The 14,979-nt window shown below is 39.0% G+C and overlaps 1 protein-coding gene across 8 annotated transcripts in view; it reads right to left on the bottom strand.

Annotated features, from left to right (window-relative positions):
• LOC139443983 (pleckstrin homology domain-containing family D member 1-like) overlaps positions 1-14,979 on the bottom strand; it is a 71,887-nt gene that overhangs the window by 38,914 nt on the left and 17,994 nt on the right. The window lies entirely within an intron of this gene.

Genomic DNA, 14,979 nt, shown 5'->3' with positions numbered 1-14,979 from the left:
TAGCTTATGAACAGTATATTTTTCTTTCCAAGTCTATTTACGTTTATGTTCAGTAGGAAAACTATTCTTCAAAGTAGCAAGGAAAGTAACTATCTGAATTAGCATTCAAAGAAAACACTCCAAGCTGCACACAGCTTTGACTATATATTTGATCAATAGAGAACCTTTGTTAACATTTCAGCTTGCAGAATCAATATCTCCAACAATATGTACATACATTGTATATATAATGTCCAAAGTTGAAGGCTTGATACCTTTAGTACACCATGAAAGTGAATTTGCAACAGCAACCGGTTCATGTTACTGACTTAAATCTAATGCAGTTTATAATGTACAAGGCATGCAAAGAATGCAAAGACTGCACACTAAATAACGCAAAGGGAGATAATCCTCTACCACCAACAGCTGAACTAAATTGAAACCATTTACCATATTTCCTCTATTAGACGCTTGGGTGTCTAAAATTTCTGCACCAGCCATTGACCCCGGGGGTTATTAGAGGCCAGGGTGAGTTTTCACTGTGCCAGACTAGAAACCAGAGCCCTGTTCCACAAAGTGATCTTAGGACTATGATGGTCTTAGGCCTTATGTTCTAGTATAGAATTTAAGATCGCTTTGTGGAACAGGGTCCTGGGCCCAATTGCACAAAGTGATTTTAGCGCTAAGATGATTGTAACGCCCATACTTTAACATAGGCTTACGATAGTCTTAGCGCTAAGATGGCTTTGTGCAAGTTGGCCCTGGTTTCTAGTCTGGCACAGTCAAAACTCACTACCATACCAAAACTTAAATTCTACAGTCACATAAAGAATCAATTTGCTGTCATTATTAATCACCAACATATATAGTATAAGTATTAAAGGCCTGGCATCTGATAAAGACCAGGTTTCTATTTTCTGGACAGAGCGTATGACCAGGCATCTATCAGAGGCTGGCATTTGTTGTGTAGATCAGTGTTAGAAATTGGCACTAGTCCTGTAGTCCTTACCAAACTGCCCAATAGTAAAGGTATCCTAAGGACTAGTAGAAATTGGCCCATTTTAAGGGTTTTGCTATATGTTATCATTATAAGGACTAGTGGACAAAAAATGTTAGTTTCTAACCCTGAAGATGGGTCTGACAGAGGAAATATAGTAGAATATGATACCCCAAAATATAGCTTATTTAGGCATAACAGCCCATCCCTCCCCTTTCATCCTCCTCCTCATCATCATGTGTCAACATGTGACTCCCTTCTGTCTCCGGCATGTTAATAGGTTATTGTTATCAGCTGTAGGCTATTGTCTTACATACACTGAAAGCTTGTACATATCATATCATTACATACTTACAGGCATTAGGTCTACACGGCTGTAGTTAATTAAGATGGTGAACACATATTCTCACAACAGCAATCACTGGCTGTGTGTGATGCAGAGATCACAATTCAATAAATATCAGGATGTACACAAATGTCAAGATTTCCTTTCTGACTGCATGGGACTGGTTAGACTGGTTAGCCAACAAGATTCACAGCTGAAAACTACAGTCAGTAGGTTAAAATATAAGGATCAAAGGCTTTTAATAGGATTTTAAGTGGCTCCGATATTCGAATAATAAAATTAGAAGGCAAGGTGGTGAAAAATAAAATATGTCTAGTTTGTGATTCAGACAATATATATTTGTTTGTTTGTTGTCTAACGCTGCACTCAGCAATATTCCAGCTACCAGGTATATGACCAGACAATCCAGTGATTGACATCATGAGCATCGATCAACGCAACTGGGATACGATGACATGCATCAATCATGTCAGCAAGCCATCAGACCACCCTGCACTAAGTTGGGTGCCTTGTATCATGATACAGCTACTGCACTAGGTTGGGTGCCTTGTATCATGATACAGCTACTGCACTAAGTTGGGTGCCTTGTATCATGATACGGCTACTGCACTAAGTTGGGTGCCTTGTATCATGATACAGCTACTGCACTAAGTTGGGTGCCTTGTATCATGATACAGCTACTGCACTAAGTTGGGTGCCTTGTATCATGATACAGCTACTGCACTATGTTGGGTGCCTTGTATCATAATACAGCTACTGCACCAAGTTGGGTGCCTTGTATCATGATACATCTACTGCACTAAGTTGGGTGCCTTGTATCATGATACAGCTACTGCACTATGTTGGGTGCCTTGTATCATGATACAGCTACTGCACTATGTTGGGTGCCTTGTATCATGATACAGCTACTGCACTATGTTGGGTGCCTTGTATCATGATACGGCTACTGCACTAAGTTGGGTGCCTTGTATCATGATACAGCTACTGCACTAAGTTGAGTGCCTTGTATCATGATACAGCTACTGCACTATGTTGGGTGCCTTGTATCATGATACAGCTACTGCACTAAGTTGGGTGCCTTGTATCATGATACGGCTCTGTACCACTGCACCACGAATGCCCAGACAACAGTCATGACAGAAGGAAATGCATATGTCAAGTGTAATCAGTCAGTCATACTTCACACACCGTAATCAACGTAATAAGCGCCCAGGGCGCTCTTAAAAATAGAAATATGGGGCTCTTATTAGAATATTATTTTGGTGAAAAAAACAGAGATGAAAGATAAATTTTGTGGTTTATGCTGACAGCCTGAAATGTTTATGTATGACAGATATATTTTTCTGAAATTGAATTGCCCATAATTAAGGGTGCATTTAACACACAGGTGCGTATTGTACGCGAATTAATAAGTCTTGTGAACATTTATCAATCGGAAGGGGTGCTAATTGGGATTGTTCACTAGCCAATATATTAGCAAATACCGCCGTGGGCACTTATTAGAACGGGGCGCTTATTACGTTGAATACGGTAGTTTCAACATTCAGTTCACTCTGGACTGAATCATGTTCATTCTGGAGTCAACGTGGGGCATTACTGGATTAACTTCATGAGTCACTAGCTCACGTACTACATAAAGTATCACACAAAATAGTCATCACAGAATCTGGATGACCTGCCTTGAACTTCGTAAACAAAGAGATGACAGGATCGAGGCAGGAATACACTAAACTAACACAAAGACTAGGCCAAGTGTCCGTCTCCTGACTCCAGTGTAGAGTGGGGTACAAGTTACTACAACTGGTCTTCATGAATGTCAAACGTATGAATGACTTCAGGTTTACATCACATCTGGTGCGGCCTGGCATTCACCTGCAGTTGATTTGTCTATAGGCTCATATCATGTTTACACTATCTATCCTCTTATCTTTCAACTTAACTATCCTTTCTGTCATCTTATCTATCTCCCTACCCAGCGGTAGGAACTAACATTTTTATTCCACTAGTCCTTATAATGATAACAAATTTCTACTTGTCCTTATGATACCTAACTATTGGGCAGTTTGGCAAGGACTATGGGACTAGTGCCAATTTCTAATGCTACTACCTGTTATATACCCTCTCATCTACCTGCCACTCTTGTATACCCTCATCTATCTAATTATCCAATCAATATCTTAATATCTACCTACCTGTTTCATATACCCTCGTATTTATCTACAAAGCATTCTTATCATTCTTTTAATCTACCTACCAACCTTTCGATCCTTTTATCTATCTACCAACCTATCTATCCTTTTATCCTTTTATCTATCTGTCTATCTATCAACCTATCCTTTTATATATATACCAACCTATCTTTCCTTTTATCTATCTACCAACCTATCTTTCCTTTTATCTATCTACCAACCTGTCTATCCTTTTATCTATCTACCAACCTATCTATCATTTTATATATCTACCTATCTACCCTTTTATCTATCTACCTATCTACCCTTTTATCTATCTACCCTTTTATCTATCTACCCATCTATCCTTTTATCTATCTACCTATCTATCTACAAACCCTCATCTATCAACATAAATACCTTATCTACTCTAACAGCTATCTTCTATCAACCTATCCTCTCTGCAAGATAAAATTTTAAATTATATTTTAGACAGACAACAGACAAAAACAAAAGTCGGACAGTCCTTCGGTCAAGTGGAAATGTCCTTCATTTCACCTGGGTGGTATTTTGGTACTGTTTGTGTGACAACAGCGTTAAGGGAGATGTTTTACTTCACTTATGTTCTATTATGATCAGACCAAACCAAACTGTTACCAGAGCATCTTACAGTCTACATAAAAAGACTCCGGTTTCAAGCCTGAGGTTATCAACAGCCACACTACATAACAGGTTTCCACAAACATTGACCCAGGTATGACGTAAATCAAGTACTGTTATGTTACAACCGACTTCACAACGTAGGGTTGACAAAGACTGACGCGTGTGGAAAGTCATATGTACACTGTAAATCAGGGCATAAAAATACACATCCACTTCCTGGTTGCAAGTTGTACACTAACCTACATACCCTTGTCTGTCATACAGACCCTGAAACAAATATATCCAATATAGCCCATGCAATTAATACGGTATGTGAAAATGAACAAAGTCTCTTTAACTCTTTAACTATAGTTTAGCAATTGTTTCTTTTCTGCAAAAAATGTTCATTTCAGAGACTAGATGTTAGTCTATACCTTGTAACCATTAGGGAACATAGTAAACACTTTGTAAGTTGTAGTGGAGGCCCTATATGTAGTTCACATGCTCTTCATTGTGTGTTTAATATTTTCATTCTTGAGCTCCTCTTGTTCGTTTGTGGCTTTTGTGTCTCACACCCTCAAGGATTATTGTAAGTTTAGTAATGTTGTTATGATACAGCACAATAGCTGTGCCAGCTGTCTCCATGATCACATTTCCCTTAAAGGTAGAATGTCAGTGTTCATTATTACATGCATACATATATTACTCCAAAAAGTTTATGTATTTTAAAAAATAGGACAGTGCATATTCACATTTAAGTACATTTACTCAAGAGGATGATCAGATTATACAGGAACATTATCTGTCCTTAAAACATTCTAAACAGGGAAACAACATTATCACTATCCCCCGCCATGGGGCACATTAGAATTTTGTTTGTTCATGTAGTAGTGAATATAAACTATGAAAAAAAGGGTCTTAAAAAGTTTTTAGAAGAGATAGACACTAGGCATGCTTTATGTCACCAGACAACATGTTTATATGTGGAATTAATACACACAAAAGGCCCCTTCTCTGGAAAAATAATTTATGGCATCGGCTGTCCAACTCAGTCCAGATAAGCTAACTTCAGTAGTTTCTGCACTTGCATTTGCACTTGCACTTCGACACTATGCACATTGTAAAATAACATGGAACATTATTTTAGGGGTCAATTATCAAATCTGAAACACTTAATTTCAATACAAATTTTCCATGATAAACCAACATTTTCCCTTTTTTTCCTGAGACTAACCGTTCTAATTACAGATCACAGCCTTAGCTGATCATGTTTGAAAAAGTCAACCATTTTTTTTAAAACACCAAGTAGTTTTTTGTTTCCCAGAGCTCCAGATAAGCTGCGTATCTGCGTGAAATACGCATCAGAAATGCAGAAATACACAGTAAAATATAATCCAAGCGTATCAAATACGCAACGAATATTACAGATACGCTACAACAATAAAACTTGTGCGTATCATCAAAATATTGTGAAGTAACCCTGCGTATTCGATTAGCAAATCAGCAACTTATTTTGAATTATAAACGGGCATTCCGTCAACCTTGCCAAACTCCATGATGACAGTTACATCATGATCATTTGCCATCACACTTTCTTGTGGAAGTATCGTGGTATTTTTGAGTCCTATAAAGCTCTCGAACCCACACGACACCAGTTTGCAGGGACTAGATGAATAGTGTTTTTAAATATTTAACTTAAATACCCACATCTGTAAAAACTAGTGGGTAACAGAAATTTGAATACGCAGATTGAATTACTGATACCCAATGATTTTAAAATGCATGGGTAAAATACCCACAACACCAAAAGCTTATCTGGAGCTCTGGTTTCCCCTTTGTGACGCACACACACAACTGTGTAAAGGTTACACAACCGCAGAGGGCATTACAAGTGTCTCCTAGAGATCTCCTCTGTCACAATATTACTTGTCAAGTAGATACAAAACAGCAGGTAATTTGCTCCTGGCTGCTCTATTGTTTTTGAATTTTGGGGAAATTGAAGTTTTTTTCTATACCTTATACATGTTATTGCCTTAGAGCAGTTTACACATCAACCCAAATAACACAAAAACTTGTCTGTTTCATTTTTACTCAACATGCTCAATAATGATGAAGCTCATTCAAGAAGCCAAGCAGAGATGAGGGAGTCCGGTGGACTTTGCTTTTTTTAAGTCTAATGTGATGGGAAAGCCCAAAATGATGCAGGTAGATGGTTACTTTGGGATTCAAACACATGACGGGCTCAACCACTGTGCCACCTGTGTCCCAAGCTGTGAAGGGACCTGTGGTGTTTCCTGCTAGGGAGAGCTGTGATCTAGGAATGGTGAATACAAAACATGAGCCACCAAATATACATGATATAGAAGAAGAAGTTCCTCTTCTTCTTCTTCTTCTTCTACACGATATAAGCCCTTGATGGCCTCTTCAAAGCAACGATCACCCTTTTTAAAGAACCATGATGCTTTCAAACAAAACATTCTTCCTGAATTTCATTGGTTATATTTGTATATCCAAATACAAACAGACCTGTGAAGATCCAGGGTAGAATAGGACTTCAGCAACCCATGCTTGCCCTAAAAGGCGACTATGCTTGTCCTAAAAGGCGACTATGCTTGTCGTAAGAGGCGACTAACAGGATTGGGTGGTCAGGCTAGCTGACTTGGTTGATGCATGTCATCGTATCCCAATTGCATGGGTCGATACTCATGAAGTCAATCACTGGATTGTCTGGTCCAGACTCAATTATTTACAGACCACCATCATATAGCTGGAATATTGCTGAGTGCGGCGTAAACGACAAACAAACAATAAATTTAGTGAACAGCAGATTTCAGACATGTAAGAAAAGGCAGCCAATTTTGCGGCATTTTGTCAAAGTGTAAGGCCATTTCAATGTAGATTCAATTAAGGCCTTTTCAAGACCAGACTTCCTAATACAAGCCTTTAGCTGTGTGAACCTTGGAAAAGATCTGTTTGCCGGCCAGCCCTCATGTACTGGTAGGAAGCAATAGACTTATGTCACAAGAATGTGCAAATAATCATGTGAGGAAGTGGTTTTCTGTTTCACCTGAGCTGAAATCAATCCTGATGACAACATTTTCACTGGGGATTGTCCTAGCTATCAACTGCTATAATATTACAGAGCAATCAGAATCCTGTTTCACAAGCCTAAGTCACATCAATTACAACGTTACCACGCCCTGGAGCCACTATTAGGTCACTGCTGTAATAGCAGAAACTAACAGCTGAGCCAACAAACTTAAGCTACAAATATCTCATAAACTTTGATTTTTTTTCTATTCATGCAGCAATTTTCAGAGCTCCAGATAAGCTGCGTATCTGCGTGAAATACGCATCAGAAATGCAGAAATACACAGTAAAATATAATCCAAGCGTATCAAATACGCAACGAATATTACAGATAACTACAAAAATAAAACTGGTGCGTATCATCAAAATATTGTGAAGTAACCCTGCGTATTCGATTAGCAAATCAGCAACTTATTTTGAAATTATAAAGAGGCGCTCTGTCAACCTTGCCAAACTCCACGATGACAGTTACATCATGATCATTTGCCATCACACTTTCTTGTTGAAGTATCGTGGTATTTTTGAGTCCTATAAAGCTCTCGAACCCACACGACACCAGTTTGCAGGGACTAGATGAATAGTGTTTTTAAATATTTAACTTAAATACCCACATGTGTAAAAACTAGTGGGTAACAGAAATTTGAATACGCAGGTAGAATTACTGATACCCAATGATTTTAAAATGCATGGGTAAAATTCCCACAACACCAAAAGCTTATCTGGAGCTCTGAATTTTGCAATATTTCTGAAACAGAATGTCAAACTCAAACTCATAATATGAATATGTTCCAAATCCTAAACTCATACAAGTAATGAAAAAATTATTCTTCCTGTTTATCTCTTTCAATTGTTCCAGCCAGAAACAAATCAGTAAGGACCTTGTATATATTTACTCATAATGCTTATAGGCAGAACACTGTTACATTGGATGTTTGCTGTTTCACACACTAGGCAATATTTCAGCTGTGTGACATTGACCTGTCAATAATCAAGTCTGGACCAGAAAAGCCAGTAATTGATATTATTGAGCAATGTCCCATTCCGTCAGGGTACCACGACACACCATCAACCAAGTCCCCCAACTTGTCCCCCAGACCCATGTAGTCACCTCATGTGATCAGGGCCCGTCAAGTTCCGGGACAGAATAGGTCTTCAGCAACCCATGCTTGTCGTAACAGGCAACGGGATTGGGTGGTCAGACTCGCTGACTTGGTTGATGCATGTCATCGTGTCCCAATGGCATGGATTGATGCCCATGATGTCAATCACTGGATTGTCTGGTCCAGATTTGATTTTTTACAGAGCAACATCATACAGCTGGAATATTGCTGAGTGTGGCGTTAAACAACAAACAGACAAACAATCCTGTGATTGTATAGATTGCTGGGGACCTCGTCTTACCTGGAAACCCCACTGGAATGATCTTGCATCAACTTGTTAAATACAGTGGCAACCCAACTTACATATCATTTTGTCTTGAGTATCACAATAAGGGAACATGTTTTATGTATGTTAGCTTTCTACTAAATACCGGCATGGGTGTCTGAATACAGTAATAACATGACCATTAAAGTGAACAATTCTCTACTTCATTTTCCCAAATAACGATTATCAACAGGGAAGCAACATTCCCGATACATTAGGATGATTGATTCACCAGTGAACTTCCAATCACATAATAACAGTCTCTTAATCCAAGACAGGAAAAACAGAACATATTAAGATTAAAGAAGTGGTCTGCTGAAGACTTTGCCGAACACTGTATGACGGTTATAATTTTGATGGTGAATACCAGATTATATGGCCTGTTTCTTACAATACGAGTTATCAACTGAGTGCCCTACGTCTCTTCAGTAGGACTGGCAGTCTTCTTTATTGAGATGTTCACTGGAAATAGTCTGAGTCAAGACAGGCTGTACTTTCACCTAGCTTTGAATGCTGGAAAGCCATAATGGATTGGAAATGATCTCTTCTCACAACCTTTATCTTCAAAGTCCTCTACTTCAACATAATGTTCTACACAAAACCTGTGTCTCAGTTCCAAAACAAGTGGTTCAACACGCAATACCATAAACAACCCAGTGAATGTATCTGTGATCAATAAATCTACCAGTATCGGTAGTCAGACAGCGATGCCAGCTACGATTCATCTGGACATGTGATGGTTCGGCTACCCAGACATCACAAGCGTGCTGCCCCGACACTTGTCTTTCTTACAGACTCCAGAAAATATTCTTCCTAAAACATTTAACCCATTCCATTCTCATCCCTTCAGCTGAGCAGCCTATACTCAACCCCTCTGAATTTAAGAGACTTGAATTTTCCTTAATACTCAAGCATTCCGATTATTATTTCATTCAACCTTATATACATTTTACTAAACTTAATTTAGGAACGATATGCTAGTCTCCCTGATACTGCACATCCCCACTGACTCAGATCCCGTTTACCAGTAATTACCAGTTTTTTACCGGGAAAATTAGGCTTGGCCCGGTAATTTATCTGACTGCCTAGTGGTTAAAGAGTTCACTCGTCACGTTGAAGACCTGGGTTCGATTCCCCACGTGGGCACAATGTGTGAAGCCCATTTCTGGTGTCCCCCGACGTGATACTGCTGGAATATTGCTAAAAGCAGCGTAAAACCATACTCACTCACTCACTTTGTTCTGCGATATATTTATATAAGTATGTGAACAAGTCAGCTTGTCTGTTACCATCAGTGTTTCCCCTTGTCAATTTTAAGTGCAAGGAAATAACATTTGGCTTGGCTTTGAGGTTGATGATATATTTATACCGACTTCGTCTCAAAATATTCAACAACAAAAAAGTGAGAAAACTGAGAATGAACTTTGTGGGAATGATATGTAGATCTTACTAAGTTACTTCAGAGATGACGTCATTGCACTGAACATGATGTTGAAAGAATTATAACCACGTAATTTTCATAAGATTTGTTTGTTTTTTAATTTGGGACTGACAAAAATTAGGGGGGGATTGGTTTAAGTTTTATAGTTGCCAGTCCACCAGGACTGGCAGTACCAAAAGCCAGCAGGGAACACTCAGCCACTCCACATTCCTAAGAGGTGCGTGTTACAGTGTTAGGAGAAGCCATCAAATACTTTCCCATCATCCACAACCACTGACCAACAGCTACCCTGAACAGGTGAAGCCAAAGCACCTCAGGGCATACAGGTGGCCGCGTTTAAGAGGGGTAACTTGAGATAATGGGAAATCCTGGCTGAAATTGTTTTTGTCCAATGGGTAGACACAAGGATACAGATTTCCATCGCGTCTGTCGCCCACTCGATAATTTGTTAAGGCATAGGATAGTGATGGCTTCCATGGTCTGTTGTCTCACAAGTGATTGGATAAGATTCAGAAGACATTACAAGGTAATTGGAAGTTCATCTCATGAGGTTTGGTATTCAAACAGCCAACAAATCAAGATATCAACCGTCCTTAACACTAGGGATAGAGATCAGTCCTTGACTGCTAGCTGGGACCATTTCGTCTGTTCTTAATGCATCCTGAGGATTTGTAGAATATCAGGTTTAATTCTCAACTTAATCTGTTTTCAGATATTTCCAATATATACAGAACCCAGTAGAATTTTAAAGGTTAATTTCTGCCCCATCTCAATTAAACAATAAAATTACAGAGAAACTTGGTTACTTGTGTGTTTGCAACAAAGAAATGCATACCACAGTAGATCAAATTATCAATGCAAGAGCAAGAGAATTCAAGTGTTGGACATATACATTATACAAGAGTGAGTGAGTGAGTGAGTGAGTGAGTGAGTGAGGTTTAACGCCACTTTTAGCAATTTACAGCAATATCATGACGGGGGACACCAGAAATGGGCTTCACACATTGCACCCATGTCGGAAATCAAACCTAGGTTTTCGGCGTGACAAGTGAACGTTTTAACAACTACACTACCTGACAGCCCCAGATTATACCAGAAAACACCATGTTAACATCATTACGCATGTGTAGGTGTCTCTTGTACCACAGAACATTGACAATGAAATTGATTCAATAGCCAAGATACATTAATGACACAAAATGTCTAATATAGCAATATAACCTACTTATCAGCTTATATAGCTCTAAAATCCAGCAAGGCCATACACAGGCACTTATACAATACTATTTCCCCAGTCAATGGATCAGTGTGCACTCTAATTTCATTTTCAGCTCCCTGGGGAGTATACAACCCAAGCTGCCGGTGATGTGCGAGAAGGTTCACAGTCTCATCCCACCGGGTACCCATTAACTGCTGTGTGAACAGAGGCCTATTTCGATTAACCTGACTACTTAGATACCACATGTGCTTCAGTGTGGGGCAGGACCAAAGCCACAGAAACTCTCAGGAGTGACGCTGGCGAACCTGTCTGAATCATTCCACCATCTACTCTCTGCACCCAGTGTGGCATAGCTTCACCTGATTTGTGACCTGGGCGCTGTACACCACAAGTCCAATCAATCCAAGACCAGACATCAACATGGATACTTTGACACAATGCAGTAAAATTACTGCTACTATTAATGCTCATGAGGACGAGCAAAGCACATTGTTGTATCCACCATAGCCACTCAAGAGATTTCATATTCAACACGAACTACGGTATTCGACGTAATAAGCGCCCCACTCTAATAAGCGGCCACGGCGATATTTGCTAATATATTGGCGAGTGCATAATCCCAGTTAGCACCCCTTCCAATTGATCAATGTACACAAGACCTATTTATTTGTGTATAATACGCACTCGTGTGTAATAAGCACCCTCAATTATGGGCAATTAAATTCTGGAAAAATATATCTGTCATATAACCATTTCAGGCTGTCAGCATAAACCACTAAATTTATCTTTCAACTCCGTTTTTTCACCATAATAATATTCTAATAAGAGCCCCCTATTTCTAATTTTGAGAGTGCCCTGGGCGGTTATTACGTTGAATATGGTAATCAAAATTCCTGTTCGGCAGGGTCAACTCAAGGACAAAACATGAAACACTCAGTCAGCCTGGCCATCAGTTTGTCTACAACAGTATACTGAGCCACTGCAGACAGTTATGTGGTTCCAGTGAAGTGCTACGACTGTTGGCTTCTAGCAGATGAACATCCATCATCATTTATGCAACACTGACAAGATTGCCCTAGTGCATCTACTGATATGTAGCCTGACCTGACGTAGTTAATGTTGAAAGGTTGTGAAAGGGTTGCACTAGGGCTGCAACAGTACAATTCCTCACCATACGATATGTATCTCTATTGTGAGGTCGCGATATGATACATATCTCAATAGTATTGCTCACAATACAGCTAGATAGCTGATGTGATTTAAAATGTTAACTCCATTCGATAGAATCACAATACAATATCTGCAAAAATAATATATTTCATCATCAAAGGGAATGAAGTCTAAAATACATTTTGTAGATCTGAGATAACTGAAAAAGTGTTTTGAGACCTCTTGTACATTATACCAATAAAAAATAATTCAAAAAGTAAAAACATTACATAGCAACCATAGATCAATATATGACCAAACTTTTGGTGAATTGTTACAACCCAACTTTGTAAAGTAGTTTAGACACCAAGCTATTTCAGATATCACTTTCTCCATGTTATTGCCTACAGAAGTTCATACATCAACATCAACAACACTAAAACATGTCAGTTGCATCCATAAAAACGTTGAGATGTCTAATATGGATCTTATACCACTCTGAGCAGATAAGTTCACACAATCATGTGTGGCACAGATCATAGTAATTTGCCGTTGGGGGATGTTTGCACCATTGATATTAATCGGAATAAATCTGAGATTCAAACCAATGAGCAGCAGACCCTGAATGGTTACAACTTTTAAGTACAATGTCGGCCAATTGCTTGAAACTCTTGAATATTTGAATTCTGTGAGCAACATGTAGAAGTATGGTTCACTAATGGCCTTGTCGGTGGAGTTAGTTGCTGAACGCTGCACTCAGCAATATTCCAGCTATATGACAGTGGTCTGTAAATAATCCAGACAATACAGTGATTGACATCATGAGCATCGAACCACGCAATTGGGCTACGATGACATGCATCAAACAAGTCAGTGGGACTGACCACTCGATCCTGTTACGTCGCCTCTTACGACAAGCACAGTAGCTTTTTACGGCAAGCATGGGTTGGTGAAGACCTATTCTACCCCCGATCTTCACGGGTCTCTTGTTGTAAAACAACCACTGCTTGATCCAGAGGGGGTTGCATGGAGTGCGCCCCACATTTTTTTAGATACCTTACATGTTAACTGCACCCTCGGCCAATCGATGAACCACCGATAACACCCAATCTCTATATCTCTTGGTCCACAATGTCTGGACGGTAAAAGGAATAACTAACCACAACATACAGAATCAATAAAACATAGACTAGACTATTACATCTACACACTGATCGACCGTGTCCACACACCACAGCAGGAAGGGTCAGTCGACTTCTTTTTATTTTCGCATTCATTTATTGCCGACCAAAAACACTGCTACATGCTATACATCTAAATATCCCCAGGCAGCAAGCTGACATGGCTGACAGTGTACATATTTCTAAATTGCCTGACATCTCAATAATGGCCAAACTATATCATCCCCCAGGGATGTCAACATATGTAAAAGTCTGAAGGCTAGAACTCACAATGCTCGGAACAAGTACGAATGGTCGACTCAAAAAAAAAAAAAGCGACAAAAGCTGTACCCTTTGTGATGCCTTTCAGTAGTTTCAGATCATATATTTAATTTCGAAAGCTTGTATTGATTGAAAGACATGTTGTTACTAGGATAATATAACATCTGACCAAATCAATATTGCCTTGATAAAATAAGTAGGATTCCATAACTGAATGATTGAATAGGACCTCATGTCGCTTTTAGCAATATTTCAGATATATCACAGCAGGGAATACCAGCAATGCGCTCCACACATTGTACCCATGTGGGGAATCAAACCTGGCTGTGCGGCGTGACCAGCTAGCACTTACCCTCAAAGCCACCCCTCTGGCCCGTTTGTATAAGTGACAATATAAGAGCCATGCTGAACATGCTCAACAAGAAATGTATGACGAGGGTACACCAGTAGTATGTTCTTACATCTTCTATAAAATGATCTACAAACAGAACAAGACATTGTAAGGATTGCAACAGGTCAACTTTTGACGCTTTTAGCAATATTCCAGCAATATCACGGTGGTGGACACCAGAAATGGGCTTCACACATTGTACCCATGTCGGGAATCAAACCCGGGTCTTTGGCGTGACGAGAAAATGCTTTAACCAATAGGCTACCCGACCGCCCCAGGTCAACTTAGATGACAACTTAATTATTAATTGGGATAGATTATTTGCCAATTAATCATGATACATACTATTCAAATTTCATATAAATGTCCAGTATAAATGTCTGGGATACATGACAGATTTCAAATTCTTTCAAATTGACTTCCTTTAGTTCTTTCGTTGTTTAACTGCCTCACGGTGATCATCAGTACATCAGAGAAAAGTACTAAAACAACAACACTTTGATCGAAATGTTGACAAAAACAAAATGTGTGTTTGACATAACAGAAACCTTAAAACAATTATTCCACATATTTTGTTGAAATATTAAAAAACAACAGGAATGTATCAGTTACTTACACATACTGTAACTATTTTCAACATCTAAGTTCTTACATTATCATGATAATTAAATGGGGTCAAGAAAAATATCA

Source organism: Haliotis cracherodii, unplaced genomic scaffold (assembly GCF_022045235.1).
Source record: "Haliotis cracherodii isolate W230 unplaced genomic scaffold, xgHalCrac1.p SCAF_5, whole genome shotgun sequence".
Taxonomy (NCBI): Eukaryota; Metazoa; Mollusca; class Gastropoda; order Lepetellida; family Haliotidae; genus Haliotis; species Haliotis cracherodii.
The sequence above is the reverse complement of the archived record's forward strand: the minus strand, read 5'-3'. Positions and strand labels throughout refer to the sequence as shown.